The following is a 17,317-nucleotide window of genomic DNA, read 5'->3' on the forward strand; positions in this document are numbered from 1 at the left end:
TCCATCCACCCATCATCCATCCATCCATCCATCCATCATCCATCCATTTATCTATCCATCCATCCATTCATCAATCCGTCATCCATCCATTCATCTATCCATCCGTCCATTCATCCATTATCCATCCACCCATCTGTCATCCATCCATTCATCCGTCCGTCATCTCTCCCCCGCCAAAACATGATTCATATTGATAACACTGATTCCAATAAATCACCAGGGTTCACGCTAACCTTCCCCCTTTCCTTATTTTTAACTTCTTTTTCTGACGGTGAGAAACCTGGTTTTCACGTTCTCATACATTTACGTATTTCTTCAATCCTAGTGTATGTGGTTTCAGAATTGCTAGTTGTTTATAGCCTTACACTATCCAATCAATACAGTGTCTGAAGTTACTTAGACTAGATCTTTTCTTTCTCGCTTCCTTTAGGGTGTCAGGTTGCTCATTTGTACTATAGTTTGGCTCATTATTACCATTTATATTCCATTTTGGGTTGTCCTACATCCTGATTTTTGAAAAATCATGTGTTTACTTTTAGAATATCTGAAACGCTGCTATGGTTCTGAGTCAGAGCTATACAAATTGTCTGCTCAGAGAGGTGCGCCTTCCCCCTTCATCCCTACTCCCCCGTTCCCATACCCCCCTTCTTTCCACACCAATCTCTTTAGTTTCTGGTTTTCCTTCCTATAATGATTTTGCACCAATAAGTAGATACACGTGCATTTTCTTAGATCTTCTTTCTGACATGAACGAGAGTGTATTATGGATGCACTTTTGTACACTTAACAGTATAGTGTGGAAATTCCTCCAGTTCGGGTCCTCATTCTTTCTTCATCCCCCTTTTAAATAGATTTTGTTTTTTAAAGCAGTTTTAGGGACCTCCTTAGTGGTCCAGTGGTTAGGACTCCGCACTTTCACTGCTGGGGGCGCGGGTTCAATCCCTGGTCGGGGAACTAAGATACCACATGATGCAAGGTGCAGCCAAAAAAACAAAACCAACAACAAAAAAACCCCCAGCAGTTTTAGGTTCACAGCAAAATTGAGCAGAAAGTACAGAGAGTTCCCGTTTACCCCCCACACATGTCTCAACTTCCCCTGCCGTTAACATCCCACACCCCATTCTTTTTTACACCTGTGTAATGCTTCATTTATAGATGCGCCACCAGCTATTCAGACCCTCCCCTATGTGGAGATATTTTTTATTGTTTCTAATATTTTGCAGCTACAAACAGTGCTACAAGGAGTAAACTTGTACGCATGGATTTTTATGTATTTGGAGGAATATCTTCAGGGTGGCTTCCTAGAAATGGGATTTCTGGGTCAAAACATGTAAGTGCGTATGACGTTTTCTTAAGTTTCGCCAAGTTTCCCTCCAGAGGGGCGGTGCCAGTCTGGACTCTCGCCATCCATATACGAGAACGTTTCCACTCAGCCTCACCAGCAGAATGTGTTGGGATGCTTTTTAATTTTTGCCAGTCTGTTAGGTGAGAAATGGTATCTCAGTGTTGTTTCAGATTGCATCTAATTATAAGTCAGTCTGAACCCTTTTTCTTATGTTTGCGAGCCATCTTTGTACCTTGTGAATTTTCTGCTCACATGTTAGTCACATTGCTGTTTCAGTTTGAGTTTGAGAAGTGCGGATTTCAGGGGGAATTCAATTTCTTGTTCAAAAACATGTAATTGGTTTCAGGTTAAGTACTGGTACCTGAATCTGACAGTGCCCTGAGAAACTTTCAGCAGTGGCTGTGACATGTGGTTTGGAGGGTGTGCGCTGCTGAGGGCTGGGCAGCATTGCATTGGGATCGGACTGGTCTTGGTATCAAGAGGGTTTGAAAGAGATCTTGGGGAAGTTCATTCCTGATTTCTAATGGCAGTCCTTCTTCCCAGCAGAGGGACCCTTCAGATCTGAGAAACCTCATAGGACAGTGGGGCAGAGAGGTTAAGAGTGAGGACTAAATTCCAGCTGCATGGGTGTGAATGCCAGTCACCCCCCAACTACCTGTGCAACCTTGGGCTTGCCATGTGTCCTCTTGGTGGTCAGTGCATGTTTGTTGGGGGAACAGTTGAATTTAGACGTAGTGTAAGACTCTGATCCGAAAATGAAGTATGTGGGATTGTCAACGCCAGAAGGATGGGTGACACAGCAAATAAAAGTGTAATGGGACATTTGTCTAATTCTGGGAAAGGTTTCCTCCTCCTGCCTGACATTAGAGATGATTTATCATTTCAAGTATATATGCTTTGTCTTGTGTTTCCATAATGCCAACCATCTACCATTTTGGTGACTTCACTTTTTGTCATATCAGTGATGGGCCTGATCTGTTTTCTTTTTTTTAATTAGAGTGTATTTGGTTTACAATGTTGTGTTAATTTCTGCTGTACAAAAAGTGACTCAGTTATACATATATATACATTCTTTTTTATATTCTTTTCCATTATGGTTTATCCCAGGACATTGTATATAGTTCCCTGTGCTCTACAGTAGGACCTGTTGTCCATCCATTATGATCGGTCATCTTCATGAATTTAACTATGATGTGCACCCCATGTAGAATCATTTACTCACAACTTAAGTCAACTCACTTTAAAAAACATATAAATTCATCTAAAAAGGAAGCTTGACATCCACCACCATAAATAGAAAACTGACTTGTGATAAAGAAAAGGTTATCATAAATATGAATACCACATATGCAAAGCAACAATATTGAGTTCCATCTAGGTACCATTACTTACAGAAGGGCCTGGGCTGGAGGCCTGCTCTCTCTATTTCAAAGGAGAAGAGTCAGTGTTACAGAAAGGTTAGCACTGAACTGAGACTTCTCCTTGACGTCTCAGTACAGGGGGTTGCAGGAGAACTTGAAGGAGACGGCTGTCTTACTCGGCCACTCGATGTTATTTAAGATCTGGTCTGTGCATCAAACCATATCTAGAACCAGGAGCAATGTCAGGCCTTGGGAAACTGGCCCACAATTTCTTCATCATCAGAAATTAGGAAAAATGAGGCTTAGATGTACCCAAGTCAGCCCCTTGGTGGTCAGCCTCAGTGGTCCAAGATCCCTGATTCAGACTCAAGAAATCTAGTTGACTCCTTCAGGGTTTGTAGTCTGTAGTTCCTAGAGATGGCTAGAATGTAGTTTTCATTTTACAGGTATTTTCTGACCATCTCTTATGTGCAAATTCTGGTTAATTTCCCCCCTACCTCTCTTAGTTTGTTCATCCATTGGTTCGTTCGTTCATTCATTCCTTCCTTCCCTTCTTCCCTCCCTCCCTCCCTTCCTCTCTCTCTCTCTTTTTTTTTTCTGATAAATAATCCTGACCCTCATGGAACTCACAGACTCTCTAGAGGTAGAGAGAAGGCAAATGTGTAAATTAACAAATATTCTTCCCTAGGCAAAAATGTAGCTATTGAATAAATGAATCCAGAAATAGATATGATAGCAGAATTCAACATTCCATTTAGGAATTCTAGAATGAGATGAAGCAATACTGATGAGCTTCTGCGGAAGGCATCAGGATTTTCTTGCTGAACCAAAGAAGACTGTCCATCAACATGAGTCAGCAGAGTACCTACTATGGAGGCCTGTGTGGCAGCTTCAAGGGAGACGGAAACCTCTGAGCTGGGGGTTCTCTGACCATACAAGCTGCTGTTCAAGCCCCCGAGGAAGTGACCTGAGAAAGAGAAGAGAGAGGACAGTGAAGTCCAGGTGGAAAACCAGAGGAGCCTTCCTGGAGGAGGAGGCTTGGGAGGATGAGTGGGGCTTGGCTTGATGAATGCAAGCTGGTGAAGGTCCGCTGCTCTTCGTGGGGCATTAGTAAAATGCAATTGGAAGTTCCACTCCCTGGAATGTCAACTCTGCCTGTTTCAGCATCTTGAAAGTTCCTGAAAACTTTTCATCCACCCGTCTAAATTCCTCACAACAGTTTTCAGAAGTACTCATGAGAAAGCCCCCCACTTTCCAGATGAGAAAAAGGAAGGTCAGGAAAGTGAAGTGGCTTTCACAAGAGAGCAAAGTTAAGGAAGCTGGTTTGAAGCCAGCTCTTTCCGTCCCCGGAATCTGATTTCTCACTCTGAGCACATCACAGGGCGTTTAAGCCCAAATGCACACCAGCAGGCGAATGGAGATGCAGGTGCGCCTGTGTTTATCCAAGGACGCATTCACCAGCCATGGAGAGTAATTAGCGCCGCGTGTTTCAACTTGGACCAGCCTTTAAAGCATAAGACTGAATAGAAAAACGGAAAAGCAAGTTGTCAGAGTGTACCTAGACCAAGATGTCACCACACGAGCTTAAAACATGCAAAGTAATTTCATGCATTTCTATGAGTACATATGTATGTGGTAAAAGTAGAAAATAAAAAATATGCACGGAAATAATACATATAAGCATCAGGTTGTCTCTGGGGAGGGCAGGGGGTGGGTGGGATGAGGTGGGTGTCCCCAGGGAACCTTAGGGCCTCTCTGAGACTTACTTCCTAAGCTAGGTGGTGGGACAGAATGGTTGGTATTTGCAGTATTTAGCTGCCTGATGTATTTAACCATTTTCAAGCGATGGCCATATAGTGGTCACACTGGCTCATTTTCTGTGGACTTTGAGACGAGGAACTTGAAGTGGTCGGAGGCATATAGATGAATTTCCATGTGCTTTGGCTCAGTTTTGCATGTAATACACATCAACTATTTGATCCACTGGGCTGGATCCTGCATCAGGGACCCCCACCCGTCGGCTGAGGCTTTCTTAGAGGCAAAGTACAATGAGTCTGTTCTTGGCACTTGTTTCTGATGGAATTAGACTGAGAAAGTTGTATACAGCTGTGTTCACTATTCCCAAATCAAAGAACCGGAATTCAAACTAACTACTCAGCTCCAAACATAAGATCCAGGAAGAACAACAGTACTGAGGCTGGGAATGGGAGTGTCATTCATCCATTCAATCCATATTTCCTGAGTGCTGACAGCGTGTCAGGAATTCTACCAGGCATTGGGGCTACAGCAGGAAACAATAGCAATGTGATCCTTGCCCTGGTGGAAACGTACACTCTATCAGGGGAAACACCTCCTCCCTCCACAGTAAGCAAACCTATAGAGATAATCAGTACAGACATTAGTTAAACCATTGCCAAAATACATACGTATATTTGCCAAGTCTGATTTGCTTGCAATAAAATAACACATATCTATTTTTCATTTATTAAATATTCGTTGAGCACCTACTCTGTGCTAGCCACTGTCCTAAACACTGAGGTTGCAGCAAAGATCCTGAGGCTGCCTCTGATTGGCCTGATTTGAGGCAGAAGCTCATCTCTGAGCCAATGACTGTAAACCCAAAAGATGGGATACTCTGATTGGCTAAGTCTGGTCACATGTCCACTAAGCCTGGTCACACGTCCACCCCTAGAAAATGTGGGCTCGAGTCAAACCACACGGGCTGAATCAAGTCAGGGTGGTTTCTCAGAAAGAAAGTAGGAGACTTTTCCATGAACGGTGGAGGATACTAGATGTTAGTGATGAGATGCCGCTGAAATGATCTCCAAGCTCTTTCTCTGAGGTTCACCACAGCCTTTCCTTTTGCCTTGTTATTTCAGAAACACATTCTGAACCAGAACTCCTTGCTCAACTTGTGCTTGCCGTCTTGGGCTCCTGGCTGGGTGGTTTCCAGGAATAGCATGCCAGGAGCCTGGGCTCACAGGAGACGTAAAGGGCTCCCTTCTCTGGGGTGCTTTCTTTTGTTGTTATGGTTAATCATACATATGTGTGTGCCTGGGACATCTCCGAGGCAGGACACCCCATCTGCTGCAGTGCACTCAGATGACAGAGAAGCCAATGCACTGTCTATTTTTAATGTTCCTGGTGTGCCAATCAGGTTGCAGCTTATTGATGAAGACATCTGATAACAACCCCTGCTGCTCTCTTTACAAAGGCACACTTACCGATTCACGAGTCTCCCGAAAGGTTGACCAGCCCTGTCATCTAGGCAAAACAGTATTTTCTCTCTAAATCTGCAGTCGTCCTTTGCTCCTGCCGTAACAAGTGACCACGGACTTAGTGCCTGAAAACCACACACATTTACTGCCTAACAGTTCTGGAGGTCAGAAGTCCAATGTGAGTCTCATCCAGGTGTCGGCAGCGCCGCATTCCTTCTGGAGGCTCTTGGGGAGAATACGGTTTTTTGCTCATTCAGGTTGTTTCTTATGGTTGTGGGCTGAGGTCCCTGTTTCTTGGCGGGCTGTCCACTGTCCTCAGCTTCTAGAGGATGCCCTCATTCCTCGCCTCAGAGCCCCCTTGGTCCATCTTCAAAGCCAGTCATGGTGGGTTGGTCCCTCCCATGCTGCCGGTATCTTCAGCCTCTTCTTCTGCTACGGCATCTCTGTGTCTGACTCTTTGGCCTCCCTCTTCCGCTTTTAATGGTTCACGTGATTATATTGGAGCTGCAGGGATAATCCAGAATAACCTCCCTTTTTTAAGGTCCCTAACCTCAATTCCGTCTGCAAAGATCCTTTGCCATAGGATGTAACATATTCACGGGTTTCAGGGATTTGATCAGGGGCATCTTTGGGAGGACATTGCCTACCACAAAAGCCTCAGAATGCTGAAGGATCACGGATGGACAGGGTCGGGGTGGAAGGTTGAGGTCACGGAGTCCCCCCCACTGATGTGAGCTTCTGTCCTCCTGATCTCTCCCGTACGTACTGGGAGCCTGCTGCTAACGGAGCAGGTGTATTTCTGTGCCCTCTCCCCTGGGTCACAGAAAGAGCCCAGCCTGGCCCGGCGAGGCTGGCCCCCTAACTCCTCTGTGAGGGCCTTCGCACTTGGGTGTGAACAAAGGGGCGGTGCAGCCTGCTGGTTAGGACTGTCTGGGTAGGAATCCCAGCACGATACTCTCCAGCTCTGCAACTCAGAACAAGCCACGTAACTCCTCTGCCTTGGTTTCTTCTGCAGCGTGGGGAGACTCCAGGGCTTTCTCTGTTTTCAGGCTCAGTTCCGGGCCACATGGATATGGTGCTAACCAAGGCTGATCAAGTCCTTCTCTCAAGGTGTTTCTACTGTAGCAGGAAAGTCAGCATCTAAGCACAGTTGTACAGAAATCCACAGGCTGATTTCAAATGGTAGAAAGCAGTTTGAAGACTAAGCCCGAGTACTGTGAATGGAGTGATAAGCAGGGCTTAGGTGGGGAGGAGAGCTTATCAGAAAACGTCATCTAGGAAGGGAAGCTCTGTTAAGGGATGAAGCAGAGAACTGAACAGGTGGGAAGGTGCCAGCCACGGAGGGCTCCAGGGAGAGGATTACAGATGAAGCCACGAAGTGTCAAGGCCCTGAGGCAGGAGCGTTTCCCAAGAGATCCGTGTGAGGAGGGAGATGAGAGAGGCTCAGAGCACAGAAAAGGGGCAAATGCCCTGCCCCCTGCCCCCTGCCCCGCCCCCACTCATGGGAAGAAGTGGAGAGAGACCAAACATCGAATTTGGATTTTGTTTTTTGTTTCACAGTTGCTGAAAGAAGAAAACCTGCCTCTGCGTAAAGGCAGAAGTGAGGCTCTGAATTCCAGAGTCCTGGAGGTGAAGACAGGGTTGTTTCCTGAGGGCCTCAGAAGGCTTTCTCAGTTTTCCATGTGCATTTCCAGGAAACCCTTCTTTTTGCTCACTTGAGAGTTTTTTACTTAAAAAAATAGCAACATCAAAAGCCAGTGGTCTGCTGAATCGACCTATTACATTTTTGCATTTGGTTCCTGTGTAGATAGCTGTTTCTGTTTGTTTCTCCCACTTTTTATAGTTTCATGGTTGCTTAACAATGATTTGTGCAGTAAACAATCTAAAAAAATTCAAAGGGATAGCGCTACTCAGGGGTATAAGGCACATATTGTGATTTTTATCCTAATTAGAGGGGTATTGTTTGGTGAGAATTGGATTTCTTCTATAAGTGGAATATACCTTTATCTCTATTAACTTCATTTAAAAAAACCCTCTACTTCTGTTGTGTTTTAGGTTGACTGTCGTTCAGTGTCATTTAGACAGGACTTCAAAGACCACTTAATGAGCAAAAAGAAGATAATGTATTCCATATTGTTATAATTTATAATCCCTAATTATGAAATTAGATATTTTAATTATGGTAATTGGCACAGTTTTTGAGCCATGTAGCCGAAATCCACAAAGCTCTTTGCAAATAATTATTCACACTACCTTCTTTGTTCCCTTTATATTTTATTCAAAACACTAGAACTTATTATCTAAATTTGTGTCATCCTTTGATTATATGCTCCTTGCTGACAGTTGCTGACTGGTTGCTTCTACATCCCCAGCCCAAGACTCGCAGCTTGTTAGAGCTCATTAAATATTTGCTGAATTGAATTAAATTTGAAATACTGTGTTAAAAGTCTTGCATGAAACTCCAGGGTCCTCAGTGGTGATTTTGTTCTCACCATAGCAATGCGCTTGCACTTCAGACTTAATAAATATATTGGAGCTTTCCCTCTAAATGGAAATCAGAACTTTTATACCATACTTGTACTTCGCTGGGTTTGGCTAAAGATTCTTTCCACCTGCCCTTGGGGTCGGGATCAATGTTATAGGAGCTATTTCTCTGGAGGAAAGAGAAATTCTACTGAGCCAGCAAAGTGATCATTTTGAGTTGCTTGGGATCCGACTTCATTTTTGTTTTGAATATTGGAAGTTTTGAATATTGGAAATCTGGCTTGGGTGTCAAATAGAGAGGCCGATTTTTTTCTCTGCCCATTTGAGAAAGATTTGGCTATGAACAGATGAGTGGTGATGGAACATGAGGAAAATTCAAACCCAGGGCTCAGAAACTCAAATACTTCTCCAAACATTGTTATCCGCCCTCACTTGCTCCCATAAGCCCCCCTCCTTGCTCCTGTGCTCCAGCCACGTGGGCCTTCTGTGGGCTCCGTGGGTCACCAAGCTGGTTCCCATCTCAAGACGTTCTGTTCTTCTGCTCTTCATCTAGAATGCATGGCTGGTCTCTCATCATCATTGAGTGTAATGAGCCTTCCTATGCCATCCCAGAGAGACTCATCCAGTCACTCTCTCCCATTACCCAGCTTTACTTTTTCCATAGCATTCATCACTCCCTGAAATAATCCTATTTATTTCTTTAGTGTCCGTGGTGCTCTCACCATGACGTCAGCTTTGTGCAGGCAGGGACGGTGCCTGAAGTACTGAAATTTTCCCCAAGGCTAAGAACACTGCTTGACATGTAAATATTTGGTAAATATTTGTGGGATAAGTAATCCGTGATCAACTCATGTGTTGTGGTACCTTGTGATAGAAAGCAAGAAAATACGGTTTCATAAATCCTATCAAGTTCAAGTTTCTCCAAGTCAGAGCCCCTGGCCGTGTCCTGTCCGTCTGACCCATATTTTTCGTAATTATTCCTCACCAGTTTGACGATTTCCGGAGGGCAGATGTTACTTGTGGGATGGATCGACTTGTTGGTGCCTCTGCTGGGTGGAGGCTCCCGGTCTGATCTTTGGATTTCCTAATTAGGGATCTTCCTTTAGGATGAGTGTGGAAGAAATTGTTAGCAAGAAAAGAAAGGTATTCTCGTGATCCTCTCGCTTCCTGAAATTCATCTCCCTGGAATAACTTCCTCCTTAAAATCTGAAATACCAGGATCTCTCCCTCTGTTAGGGAAGTCAAGAGAATTAACGCGTGAGCCATACCAGATCTTACCAGTGGTTAGATCTCGGACGTAACACAATTTCTTTGAGCCTCAGTTTCTGCACCTTCCTATACCAAAATCTGGTGGAGCCAGTTTAGAGACACTAAAAATAGGCCATTTGCTTCTTTTGGCAAAGTTGCTGGAGGGTTGGACGAAAGATACAAGGCAGAGGGTGTGACGTGAAACTGAGTCAAGCAGAGCCTCTTAGGAAAGACTTTCCCGCATCACGAATGTGAGACCACTGATAACTGGCCTTTTATACTCAGAGGATGGTACTCATCGATGCAATGATGTCCATCTAAAGCAGTGGTTCTCCAAACTAGTGGGTTCCAGTGGGGAGAGGGAAGTGGGGAGGGGCAGTATAGGGGTATGGGATGAAGATGTACAAACTCTTGTGTGTGAAATAAGCTACAAGGATGTATTGTACAGCACAGGGAATATAGCCAATATTTTATAATAACTCTAAATGGAGTATAACCTTTAAAAATTGTGAATCACTATATTGTACAACTGTAACCTATTTAATATCGTACATCAACTATACGTCAATAAAAATAAATAGATAAAGCAGTGGTTCTCAATGTGGGCTCCAGGGAGCCCTGGAGTCCCTAAGACCCTTTCATCATGACCAGCAGCAGCAGCAAGGTGTTATTTGCTTTTTCACGTTTGTTCTTTCCTGTGTGTACTGTGAATTTTCCAGAAGCTGCATGATATGTCATATTGCAACAGATTGAATGCAGACACTGATATGAGAACCCAGCCGTCCTCTGTTAAGCCAGGCACGAGAGATGTGCAAACGTGCAAAGCTATGCCACTCTTCTCACATTTTTTTGTTTTGAAAAGTAGTCATTTTTTTGTTGTTGTTGTTGATAGGAGTTTATTAATTTATTTATTTTTGCTGCGTTGGGTCTTCGTTTCTGTGCGAGGGCTTTCCCTAGTTGTGGCAAGCGGGGGCCAGTCTTCATCGCAGTGCGTGGGCCTCTCACTATCGCGGCCTCTCTTGTTGCGGAGCACAGGCTCCAGACGCGCAGGTTCAGTAGTTGTGGCTCACGGGCCCAGTTGCTCCACAGCATGTGGGATCTTCCCGGACCAGGGCTCGAACCCATGTCCCCTGTATTAGCAGGTAGACTCTCAACCACTGCGCCACCAGGGAAGCCCGAAAAGTAGTCATTTTTAATTAAATTGTTATTTATATTAACACTTAACAGTTTATTGCTATTTTTCATTGGGTTAATAAATTTTAAAAAATTTCTCCAGGGACCTCCCTGGTGGCGCAGTGTTTGAGAACTGCCTGCCAGTGCAGGGGACACGGGTTCAAGCCCTGGTCCGGGAAGATCCCACATGCCGCAGAGCAAGGCCTGCGCTCTAGAGCCCACGAGCCACAACTACTGAAGCCGCGTGCTAAACTACTGAAGCCTGTGCGCCTGGAGGCCGTGCTCCACAACAAGAGAAGCCACCACAATGAGAAGCCCATGCACCACGCTGCAACTAGAGAAAGCCCGCGTGCAGCAACGAGGACCCGATGCAGCCAAAAATAAATAAATAAATGTCCTTGTCTTGTTATTTAAACATGGAGGTTAATTTCTGGAACTTCTTTTGAAACAAAAATGAAACAAGGGTTTCCAACTGCATGACACAGTGGAACCCAATGGGATTCTTCTTTTTTTCCCCAACTTTCAGCCAAATGAAAAGAACATGTATGATGATCATTTCTCATCACTTGGTTTGACTCCTTTCACCTGGAGTCACAGACTTCCACGTTCATGGTTATGGAAATCGAAACATCAAAGATGCCAGTCGACCCTCCCCCTCCTTCCCTTAGGATAAGTGTTGTCTGTGCCCTTTCAAAGTCTCTCTGGGCTGGCATCTGTGTCATCTCTAGCATTTAAAGACTTTTAAGTAGAGAAGGATTTCCTTGTTTATCAACATCAGAAGGACACACAGAAGAATGTGTTGGTGAAGCACAGCTAAGTATTTTGGACTCACAGTCAGGAGAACGTCATCTCGATGGTGCAGTTTACAAATGGGAGAGCAGGGCAGAGTCTTCAGAGGGTTAGAGCCAGGGATGGGTGATCTGCTGTGGCAGGTCCTGTGAGGCGGGAAGCTGGTGGGACCTGACCCAGCGCACACACGCTCTCACCGCCCTGCTGTCCCTCGGCCGGAAGCTTAGGCAACATCAGCCCGACTCAGTACTGAGCCGTAGAAACAAGAGCCAGCCCATTGCACGGCTTCACCCGCCAGGTTTCACTGTCCCTGGCTGTGCTTTTGGAGAAAAGTTTGCTTTACCTTTTGCTCACGCAGAACAATCGCAGAGCCTCAGGCCATTCTGGTGCTGCTAAGGGGAGGGCCACTTCGGGCCAGATGCGGGTGTCCACAGCACAGCGCAGCGTCAGTGTATGATAAGCGGCACCGTGTCCCGCTCTTCCCGAGTCCCGCAGCCTGTGCATCATGGGTCCTTCAGGTGGTCCTGCTTGACAGGGACGCAGGGTCTCCGGGGACATCCCTTGGCGTTTTGCCTGGGGAAATCAATTCTCTGTGTCAGTGATCCCGACACACCATGGAATGTGCACATAGTTCAGATATTCAAGGGGGGTTCTGGAGCTCATCAGATCTACACCTTACGTCCTTCCTCCTTTCCAGCTCCGCAAATCACTGACCCTCTCTCCGTGTGCATTCCGGCCCAGCATCACCTCCTATACTATGCATCCATCCTCACCATGCACTACTTTTCCTCCTGGTCCAGCAGCTCTCTCTCAGCTTAGCAGGTGGCTCGCCGGGCAAAATCCCTGGATCCCTGGCGGAAGGCGGTTGTCATAATCAAACAGGCTTGTTCCCTCTGGACCCAACACACTGGCCTGCTGCGTTAATACTACAGCTTAGGTTGTGGCTGAGTGGCGTCTCATCACGGCCAGATGTGAAAATCTTTGCTTGTAACGTTTCTGTTGTTACAGGGGCCAGGGGTCCCTGCTACTTCTCTGGGACCCTCAGGAGGGTTCTTGAGCCTAGCTTCTGCTCCCAGATCTGGGCACCTGTCATTGTGGTGTTGGGTTTCTGAACAGCTGTCTGACCTTCACTTATCACAAATGATATCAGAGATTTAGTTGTTAGAAACAGGTTGTGGGCAAATGGGTTTTGTTTGGTCCCTCCATCATCGAGATAAAATGTTTCCTCTTCATCTGGGAGCAAAAGTGTTGGATTTGAATTCTTGATTTGATGGGAATTCAAGCTAGTCGTGGAACTCTCCAGAACCCTTGTGGTGCTCAATCCAAAATAGAAGAAACCTTCTGTTCCAGGTCTGGTTATGTGGAGGCATTTGGAAGCTTTTCAGTGGAAAGGAGGCTCATCGCAGACTCCAGCTTGGGCCCCACTAAGAATCACGCTTAGCCCTTACTCACTGCAACTAGAGGAGCCCGCGTGTAGCAACGAAGACCAAACGCAGCAAAAAATAAATAAATAAAATAAATACATTTATTAAAAAAATAAGTAAATAAAATTTCTCTGAAAAACCTGAACTAACTTATGAACCTTGAATTCCATTGAAGGCAGCTGGTCTTAAAGGTGCTGGTGACTTGGCAGTGCCAGTCATTTATCAATTCTGTGAGTCCTAGTCTAGGTTGCCAGGGTTCATCCTGAAACTCGGAGAGAGGAGGGAAGATTATCTCCCGAAGGAAGTTTCTGGGCTGTTCATCCAAGGCTCCCTAATGCAGCTTCTACTGCAGAGTTCCAGGCCCCCTCCCCCATCTGCTTTTTTTTTTTTCTGGCCTAGACTTGCTGCTGGCCAGTATTTTGAAGTTTTAATTCATCAACCTGTACCTTTTTGTGCTCCTGGCCAGTGATCATTAGGTACCGGAATGAAGGGAAGAAAGGAAAACATTTGTGGCTCGATGGAAATTGACACTGGGTGGATATTTCCAATGCTTCTTACAGCATAAATTCAATAACTGAATTTTGGCGGTTTCCTGTTGTGGAAAAAAAAAAAAAAAAGCCATGAGGAGTTAGATTCTATTTTGCAGCAGGGCTGGATTGCACAGCTGGAATCCAGAGGATCGGATACGGCATTTCCATCACTGAGAACGTTAATAAAGCCCCAAATAAGATTTGCTGATCCACAGACCAAGGCGTAGCAGCAGTTGTACGCCACGTGTATGTAAATTTCGCATATAATGGACATTGTGTCAGAAACTTTATTGCAATTAGAACACAATGCACTATAATATTTGAGCTGAGACCCGAAAAGAGGCAGCCTGTGTGTATATGTGCATGTGAAAAACCCAGCTCATCCTGGATTTCTGGAAGAAACTCAATCTCCGATCTCAAATCTCTGATCACAGTGACTGAGCTCAGTTAAAAATACAGCAGCCACTCACAGGCTGGGAGGTGGGGAATGAACTTTGAGTGGAGAGGAAACATCTAAGCCGTGTCTTATTAATAGCTCTTAGAATGCAGCGCCAGTGTATAGTATGTCAGCGATGTCTCCAATGACTGTAAAAAGTGCTGTATGTGAGTGAAGGACAGATATTTCTGGAGTTAATTATAGCCAGTCATAGAATAGAGACACATTGTTCTTTGCTTTTTTTATTCTAAAGAAAATGGACTGCCATGAGGAAATCCAAAGATCAGGATTCAAGTATGTGGGTGTCATTTAGTTATATAATTAATTAGTTCCAAAATTATGTATATATTTATATATTTTTTGTTACATAATTAATGTCAGGAGAGGAAGGGGCAGCTAGTGGCTGCCACCTCTTTTTAAGAAGTATAGATCGCACTCCACACTCCATCATTAATAGGGTTTTCTTGCTGTAGCTGAACTATTTCATAGTGATGGTCGGTGGAGAGAGAGAATGTGATAGGCTGACTTTTAGCCAGACTGGCCTCGAAATTAAAGCACCTTCTCTGTAGCCGTGTGTTTTAATCTCTTCTTCCTCCTTCAAGTTGCCACACTGGGAAATTGCCTTAGAATCAGTTTTGGTGCTACTGGAGACAAGAGATATCTGATCTTCTTTTTAATTTCAGGTGATAAAATCTCAGAGTGTTGAGATAATCTGAACCCAGCGCACACTGCTAATGTCTGCTCGAAATGCTTTCGCTGCCAAGTAAAAGAAAACTCCAGTGGCTTAACCTACTTGAGATCGTGCTTGATTTTGCTGACTTAGCAAGATGTCTGGATCTAGGCAGCTGCTGGTGTCAGTTTAGTGGTTCAAATATATTAGGCCTGCAGTCTATATGGTGGGCTCTGACTTTCCCTCCTGGTCGCAGGATGGCTTCTGGAATTCCGAGCATCACAGCCACATTTAAGGCAGGAAGTAGTATGGAAAGAGCCAACCCCTGATACTCGTCTTACTTATCAGGGAAGTAAAGCAGTCCCAGTAGCCCCAGCAGGTACCTCGGTCTGTCTCACGGTGTGGTCAGCACAGCCCGCCTCCCCCTCAAGTCCCCTGGATGGTGCCATCCCCGGGGCTTGCACGGCCCCTGTGGCCTCTCAGACCCTCCCACCTCCCACCTCTGCCCCGTCCCCAGGGGCAGAACCGGCCCCCGGATTCCATCCACGCCTGCCAGACACATCCGTCTCATCTCCATCACTTTTCTAAAGCAGAAAGTGATTTGGTTCTCAGACTCCGATTAAACAAAATGAACACACATGGCAAAGTGCTGGAGCTCCTACTTCAGGGTGTTGGTAAATAAAAGGACGTTTTCAAAGACAAAACCATCTTTGGTCACCCTGCCCGTATCTCCAGAGGAAAGGGGAGACATAGATTGTCTTTCCCTAGGGACCAGCTCTTGCCTCACCATCTATTTAGAACCAAAAGACTGTTTGGATACATTTTCCGACGAGCACACTGAAGTGCAGGAGTAAAGACATCTCTGTAAAAGTCAGCAAATAAGGCCAGTGGGAGATCCTGGGAAACAGAAACGAGCTGCATTTAGAGAACTGTCTTCCGCCATCCCTCACCTGTGTGGCCGCAGTCCAGACACAGAGAACAGCTGAAACCCTCAAGGGTGCCCGCAAGACCCGATAGCAAAACGATGCATCATTGCACCTCTGTAGTGTGATGCCCCTCGACATGACCAGACAGCTGAGTCCTGCAGCTTCTGAATGGCTCCGTGGCAGGCCTGTGAGGCTTTTTATTGTTTGGCCTTTTATACGCAGATGACTTAATTTGATTTAAGGTGGCAAGAGTTACTTGGGTTCACGTTTGTCATAGGGAAGATTCTGGTAACGATATTGTAAAAATTTATCGTTCTTCTTTTTTTTCACATCTTTACTGGAGCATAATTGCTTTACAATGGCGTGTTAGTTTCTGCTTTATAACAAAGTGAATCAGTTATACATATACATTTTTTTTACATCCTTATTGGAGTATAATTACTTTACAATGGCGTGTTAGTTGCTGCTTTGTAACAAAGTGAATCAGCTATACGTATACATATACTTGCTTCTTGCTTCTCCCTCTTGCTTCTCCCTCCCACCCTCCCTATCCCACCCCTCTAGGTGGTCACAAAGCACCGAGCTGATCTCCCTGTGCTATGCGGCTGCTTCCCACTAGGTATCTAGTTTATACTTGGTAGTGTATATATGTCCATGCCACTCTGTCGTTCTTGTTATTTTTACTGTGTTTGGCAGTACAGAGTTGAGGACTGAAACGGAAAAATTAGACACGGCTAGAGAGCTGAGAGCAAAGGCGCACACCTTGATGTGCAAAGCAGGGGTGGCGCCCCTGTGGGGTCATTGGCCCCTTGGGCTTACGCTTGTCACCCTGCATCTTGAGCACCTGGGTACGTCCTGGCTTTTTAGTGAGACTGAATATATCTCACGGTTTCAGAATAGTGACCCAGGTGAGCTTTGCGTTTCTGGTGGGCATCCTTTCTTGTCTGTCTTGAAGGTCATTCTTGGAGTTGATGGGGCTCACCTGGAAGCAGAAAAAGGTCATGATGGTAGCTGCGCATCATCCAATAGGCAAAACAAGTTGTGGTCCCTGTTGCAAAAGGCATCTACCCGATCCTCTTGTGCTTCCCATTCACTGAGCGCCTCTCCTAGGGGCTGCTCAAGCGGTCAGGCCAATGAGCCACTCTGGGCTAGGCCCTCCCCTGCTTTCAAATCACTGTCAACTCACAGGCCATTCGGTTTGGGGTTTGGTGCTTATCGCCATATATTTTGTTACAATTTGTTATCTGTTCCTCTTCTCTAGGCCGTAAATACCTTTTTTTTAAAAAAATTATTATTTATTTTATTTTTTGGCTGCATTGGGTCTTTATTGCTGTGTGCAGGCTTTCTCTACTTGCGCGAGTGGGGGGGCCCCTCTTCGTTGCAGTGCGCGGGTTTCTCATTGCGGTGGCTTCTCTTGTTGCAGAGCACGGGCTCTAGGCACGCAGGCTTCAGTAGTTGTGGCTTACGGGCTCAGTAGCTGTGGCTCATGGGCTTAGTTGCTCCGCAGCATGCAGGATCTTCCAGGACCAGGGCTCGAGCCCGTGTCCCCTGCATTGGCAGGTGGATTCTTAACCACTGCGCCACCAAGGAAGTCCCTAGACTATAACCACTTTTAAATTCACAGTGTTGGAAACAAAGAGATGCTTAATAAACTATTTTGTGTGAATGACTCACTGACTGACTGAATGAATGAGTGAATGAATGAGGAATTGC

The sequence above is a fragment of the Monodon monoceros genome, unplaced genomic scaffold (assembly GCF_005190385.1).
Source record: "Monodon monoceros isolate NGI ecotype Baffin Bay Population unplaced genomic scaffold, NGI_Narwhal_1 Super_Scaffold_1, whole genome shotgun sequence".
NCBI lineage: Eukaryota > Metazoa > Chordata > Mammalia > Artiodactyla > Monodontidae > Monodon > Monodon monoceros.